We start from the raw sequence: 6492 nt of genomic DNA, 5'->3' as shown, positions 1-6492 counted from the left end.
TTCTCCAGCCCGGCGCTGCTGGGTCTCTCAATAGCAGCAGGGCGCACTGGGAGAGATGCGACCTCTTGCAGTAACAGATCTGCTGACACTGAGGCGCTATGAGCAGCTGTGGGTACGCTGCACGTCAGGAATGTTTTGAGGATGGTGTGCCAGGTTGTATTTTTCTTTCTCTAGTTAGAAGCTCTCTGTGCCTTTGAACAGATGCATGCTAAACAAGAGCAGGGGAGTGCTGCTTTTTAAGGGGGTATATATTTATCTTTCTCCCAGCCTTGCTGCAGTCCAGTCACTGCAATTGCATGAATTGTTCCCAGCCCTGGGTAGCATCACGGTGGGTGACACCTCCATCCAGTGCTGGCACCGTGCTGTGGCACCGTGCTGTTGTGTGCTGACCCACGTTCTGCAGCATCAGGAGGTTTTGATGCTTCTAATGATGAGAACCCATGTTGGCTGGCTGCAGCGGCTGGGCAGGCTTTGTGGGAGCTGCCCTCATACTCGGTGTGGCCAGATGCTGATGTACAAGCTGTAATAAGGACGGGCTGTTTGTTCATTTGAAGCTGCTTAATTTTATAATGCTACTTCTGGAATCCCTCTACTTTGGTTACTTGAAGAATTGCAAAGTTCAGTGCAAGAGGGAAGAAGTGCTGCAGCGCCAGTTTGTCCTTTTTCCTTCTTGCCTATGATCTTGTGTTTGACTCCTTGGGAAATACGTGGTGTTTGTCTGCTGCATCTGGCTTCTGTAAACTCCAGACATCCCATTGCGGCTTCCTGGCTCTGTCAAACACTTGACAAAGGTTTGACAAGCTGGAGGGGTGCTCTGGAATTGCCCAGGGAAAATTTACCAGCTGTGCATATGTGAAAAAAACCACCCAACCAAAAAAAATATCCCCTTCTGTCCTCTTATCTTCTCTTTTCCAGCCCCTTGGCCCATGCAGCAGGAGCAGTGGGCAGAGCAGCCAACTTCTGTACCACAGGTAGTCCCTGAGGCCAGAATGAATCCCAGGCTCTGGGGTGTTCCTACACCACTGCAGCGTTAGCCCAAAGAGCCTTGGGTGAGGAACTTAAACCACAAAACCCCTCTTTGGACAGTCAGGAGTGGTCATGGCCCAGCTTTGTACACCATGGCAGCAGACTGAAAGCAGTAAAACAGCCTTTTCTGGGGCATATACACTGCAAGCACCAGGCTGAGGTTTGAGTCACCAGAGAGCAACAAGGGGCAGCATCGCTTTTGAGTAAAAGCAAAGGAAAAAGGCTTTGTTCAGTCGTACGCTTGGCTGAAAACGGCAGAAGATGGAGACAAGCTCTTACTGGGCATTTGCAGTACTGGACCCTGCCCAATACTGGATGGCAGTTCCTGTTGCCTTTTTGCTTGATTCAGGGACACAGAGCATCCTTCTGTGGAACTACATATGAGCTGCAATGCACTGCTCTGCTCCTCTCTCTGAGCTTGGATAAGTGGGAGCTACGCCTGCTCCTTATGCAGAACACTGAAATACACTGACTGCCAGTACATTTATGTTCCTTGATAGGAGAAATAGGGCAGAATGAAACGGCATGAGTTGTGCTGGGTGGTTCTCTTATCTGGAGCGAGATGAGACATCAGTCAGAGGATGTACCCCAGTGAGGCTCACATATTGAGGAGGCCTCTCAATAGTCATCTGAAGAAGAACTGTTATTAGCTGAAGTGGCTCATTGTATTATGGTACAATTAAAATGTGTGGAGAGAAAACTGTGTAGTAAACCCCTGGATTTTTTTTTTTTTCCTTTATCCCTTAGAGTTTGGCTCATTTGGTAGGGGAGCTGCTGAGCTCCCCACCTCAGTCTGGTGTCTGAAGGTCAGTCTGGCCCCCTCCGCTGCCATGCATGGGACATAATGATGGTCAAGGATGCAAACTTCTCACCTTGCTCTCCTCTTCCTCTGTCTCCTCCTTTTGATGGTACTTCATAGGTAAACTTCTTTAATGCTTAATGTCCAGAGGGGTAAAGTTGAGGGTTTTGCTCCAACTCCTACTTATTAATAAGGGTCTTCAGATTTTACATCTAAGGCTTTCAAAGGTGCCTGATGTCAGGTGTGAAGCTCACAGTGCTGCAGCATGGCCTTGGAGTGGCTGCTCATCAGTTCCCAAGTGGTGGAGTCTCCGGTGGCAGCTCAAGTTGGCCACTCGCCCTCAGGAAGTCTCTGCCGTCAGCTGGGTGCCTGAGCTCTGCCTGCTCCTTCAGTCCAAGCAGGCTGCAGGGTCTTCTCTGCTTGTCGCTCATTTTCTCTCTGTTGTTAGCTCATAAGCCTCTTAATTCATATCGATTCCTTTAATTTCCAAAAGAAATTGCTACACGGTTAAGATTGCACCGACACAGGCTGTTTCCTACATGTTTCTAATCTGTGTTTAACCATTCTGAAAAATAGCATTGTGGTGAACTGGACTGTGCATGTAAAGCAACCAAACAAAAAAGGAACTGGTTAGCGTTTTAATTGAGCGTGTTATGATTTTGCATACTCAAATTCAGCTTTAACTTCTTCAAATCCATAATGCAAGGTTTTTATGCCCCGATAGCCAAAACCCCTGTCCTTTTGCTCTCCTCCAGAAGCTTGCTGTTGGCCAGTGGTCTTAGGGGGTGGATGGCACATCGCTCCTGGGGATCTGCAAGCCAGGGTGATGCACAAAACACCTGGAAGAAACTCCCCGTCAGTCTCATGCCTGCACAAAGCCATTTAAAATCCTCACAGTGAGGACTTACCAGGCAGGAAAAGATGTGGAGGCAGGGTGTCAAGCTGGACAGGATTTTAATCTGCACTGCAGTGGCTCTCCTTGCAGTCTGAGCAGAAATTTGGCCTCAGACTTAAAATTTCATTAAAACAATTGTTTGACAGAAACTTGGCATAGCTGTGTCCACAGAGCTGCCTGTAGAAAGCAGATTTTTTTTTTTTTTTCCCTGGAAAAACCTCTGACAAATTCCAGAAGCTGCAAATTTGGGTTTTGGAAATTTTTTCCTGGGTGACATTCATTTCTTTTGTCTTTGTTGGAATTGATGGTGGCTCACAAGGATGCAGTCAGGCGGTGGTAGCGGGTGGTGTTTGATGTCTTTTGGGCCACTTTCACCCCTAGCTGTGACTTCTTGACTGTTGTACGTCTCCAAAAACCCATAGCACCCGCGCAGCATCTGTGGTGTGTGCACCATAGTGTGTCCTAGGAAAGCCAGCCCAGCTCAGGGTCTTGAGTAACAATAAATTGGAGACTATAAATTTGGCTGGCCAGCACTCCTCCATGGGTGCCATGAAGCCACGCAACCACGGTTTGATAGCAAATTGCTTGAACAGCTTTTCCCGTGGTGTTTTTTGCTGTGAGCGAAAGGCTTTGAATATGTGGGACCAAGATAAAACTGCTCCTCTGAAACCTTTCTCGTTGGCCCTTTGACAGAGAGCACTTGTTTTCACGTGGGTGGCCAGGCTAGCAAACAAGTACCTAAAATGAGATTTGGAGCTTTTGGTGTTGGTGGTGCTTTGTCTGGCCCTGGACCTGCTGCCTCCCCAGTGGACCTCAGTCCTGTTCCATTCAGGGGATGAATTTTCCTTTGTTATGTTGGAAATGTGTTTTTCCCCTAGGGTTTTAGTTTTCAGTGGTGTGGGTTTTTTTTGTCTTTGCTCCCAGGTTTTTTATCTTGATAATTACAAAGACCTTTTTGTTCTAATTGCCAAAAAAATGACACGTTTCCTGTAACCAGCAGCCTGCCAGACTTTAGGTGGGCTGTTAAAGCTTTTGGAGTTGATCCCAAAAGCTGTGCATCTCTGCAGTTTAGGAATGATGCAGTTATATTTTTCTAACAAACACAAACACTGTATTTGCTGCATTATCCCATCACCAGAAATGCAGTAAAATACCATGAGGCTGTTGCTATGGTCCTTTCTGTTCACAGAACTCCTGATGTAATCAAAGGAGGGGGAGTTGGTTGGAGGGTCCTGTATTCAGCATGCGGTGTCCGCCCGGGGTATGTACATACATATTCACCTCAGGAAAAATACATTTCAATGAAAACTCTGCAACAGATGTTTAGAAGGTCCCAGAAGGCATACTTAAAATGAAATGGAGATCAGGTCCGAAGTCCATTGAGAACGGTGAAGAAGGCTGTATCGCGTGAAGTAACCTCTGGATGGTCCCTGCCCTTCAGCTGCCCTCAGATCCCATAGATACCAGGAGAAATTCCTGCTCCTGCTTAAATTCATCCAAGCTGTGCCAGTGAAACTAAGGTTTAACACCACTCAAAAGCAGCTTTCTGTGGCAGAATCGCCTCCGGTCTGTGAGAGTGAGCATGGTCAAGTCCCTGCTCAACTTCCCTGTTGCATTGCAGGGAGATGCTGGACTCCTCGCCATCCTCGTGGGGTTTTTATTTCAGTTTCTTTTACTGGAGTTGTTCTGCTTTCTATAAATAACCACTGCAGCAGAAGCTGCAGCTACTGGCCTTGCAGTGAGCTGTCCTAACTGTGGGCTGCTCTTAGTACGTCTTGAGTTTTGGGAAATTATTGCTGAAAGAGCCTGGCTTTGTGATGATGAGAAAAGGGGAAGAACGTGTGAGCTGGGAAAGCGTCACGGCTGGAGTCCTGGCTGCCGTGGGAGTTGCCATCTGGCCCAAATGCTGAGAGAGGTTAGCGAGAGCATTTTGCAGCTTCTCAGGATGCTCCTTCGGTCAAGGTGCCTCACGTCTGCCCAGTTTGTGCTCTCTTACGCAAAATCCGTGGAGGTATTGAACCACCGCTGTTGACAGCATCAGGGGAAATAAGTCACTGCAGAGCCGTGTTCCCTAAGGCGTGAGACCAGCAGAGTGTATCTGTTGTACTATCTGCATTATACAGCAGGAGTGTTTTCCCACTGCTGCACATGAACCTTAATTTATACTGTATTTAAACATTCGTACTGGAAGGCTGACTTTCAGAGACTTGGAACAGCTGCAGCTCCTGCTGAATCCACTGAAGTCAGCTGGAGCTGAGGGTGGTGTGAATTTGCTTCCTTCTGGTTAAATCCCTAATCGTCTTGTTGAAAAGGTCCAAATTTGGCTACGGTGATAACAAGCTGCAGCCAGCCAGGTTGGAAAAATTGCAAGAATGGTAATAAATTCAAGTATTTGTGTTGATTTTATGATTAAATTTTGGTAGTTTTGTTGATGAGTGGCAGAAGTAGAGAAACAGGTAATTAAGTGCTGCCTTTTGGGTCACCAGTCTTCTGTGTCTGCAGGCTACTGTGTTGTGGACATCAAGTCCAGCAAGAGCGTCCTGCTCAACCCAGAAAAGGCTCCTTGCACACTCCTACAAAACGTGTCTGAGGCTCCTGAGATGAACTGAAGATGGGTTGTACCCAAACTGGAGTGTAGCACAGGGTGACAGCAGAAGGGAGATGGGTGTTCATCTTCGGAGTTCACAGTCAAACTTGCAGATGTGTGTGTGTAACAACTAAAGATCAGTCATGAAAACAGGAACAGAAGGGGGGAAAGGCAGAGTCGGTGCATTATTTCTGTTACAGCAGAAGCTCACAGTTGAGTTTTGGGTGCAGGGAAGCTATGATGCTGAGCCTTGTGGGAGAAGGCTGGTACCCCAATCAAGGAGTTTAAACAATGGGTGGCACAAAATATATGTAATTATTTCCTCCTTTATGGACAGGAAACCAATTACAGCTACAGTTCTGGTTGAGTAGTGGCTTGCAGGTTTGACAAATGTGTTTGCTGTACCTGCAAATGAATTTTCGTAAGCGATATTAGTACGCTTATCTTCTTTGAACGTTTCTGGAATGTGTCTGCTGAGAAGATAGTGTTAAATTTGCATGGTCAGAAAAAAAAGGGGCATCTGAACAGCTTTCATTGACAGAGAAGTTGATGTGTTGAAGTGTGGTGGGTTTTACAGAACACGCTCAATGCTGGGGGATCTTTTACTGTCATCAGTGTCAGCCACTTCTAAATGTCTGCTGTAAAGCTGGGGTGACACATGCCCGTGTTTCTGTGATTTCTGCCTCCTTGGGTTATTTAAGGTTCTAGGGCAATTAAGAACTAAGTGCAGTTAAAAATGGTTTGAAGCAATTCCTAGCGTATTCTAGATCTGAACTATTTCATTAGTTGCAGCACTCATGCTAAAATAAAACAGAAAAGATGTATTTACAGTCTTTGGGATATTTTTTTTTCTTTTTGGAGATTAAGGTGTTGGTGTAGAAATCATTGGTATGATTTTCAACATGGAAAGTAAAGGACTTTATAATTAGACATGTTTCCTGCTGTGCATCATGGATTTCTTTCTTAGATGTAGCAGTACATGCTATGAGTGTGGAAGAGCTCTGCCAGGTGAGTTTCTCAGCATCCTCCGGTGTTTGGGTCCGATGTTCCACAAGGCTCAGCCCATGCATCCACACCCAACCATGTTCTGGTCTTTTTGAGACTTTCTTGCTTTTCACACCTTACTTCCTTCCAAGAGGTTGGATGGGGTGTGGGATATGACTGTCCTACATCCCCTTCATTTTG

The 6492-nt window shown here is 46.4% G+C and overlaps 1 protein-coding gene across 1 annotated transcript in view; it reads left to right on the top strand.

The window, feature by feature from the left end:
• The window catches only part of ADAP1 (ArfGAP with dual PH domains 1), a 55562-nt gene that overhangs the window by 10574 nt on the left and 38496 nt on the right, over positions 1-6492 (top strand). The gene's annotated exons all lie outside the window — the stretch shown is intronic.

Source organism: Eurypyga helias, unplaced genomic scaffold (assembly GCF_000690775.1).
Source record: "Eurypyga helias isolate BGI_N326 unplaced genomic scaffold, ASM69077v1 scaffold11081, whole genome shotgun sequence".
NCBI classification, from domain to species: Eukaryota; Metazoa; Chordata; class Aves; order Eurypygiformes; family Eurypygidae; genus Eurypyga; species Eurypyga helias.
Note: the sequence above shows the minus strand (reverse complement) of the source record. Positions and strands in the feature narration are given on the sequence as shown.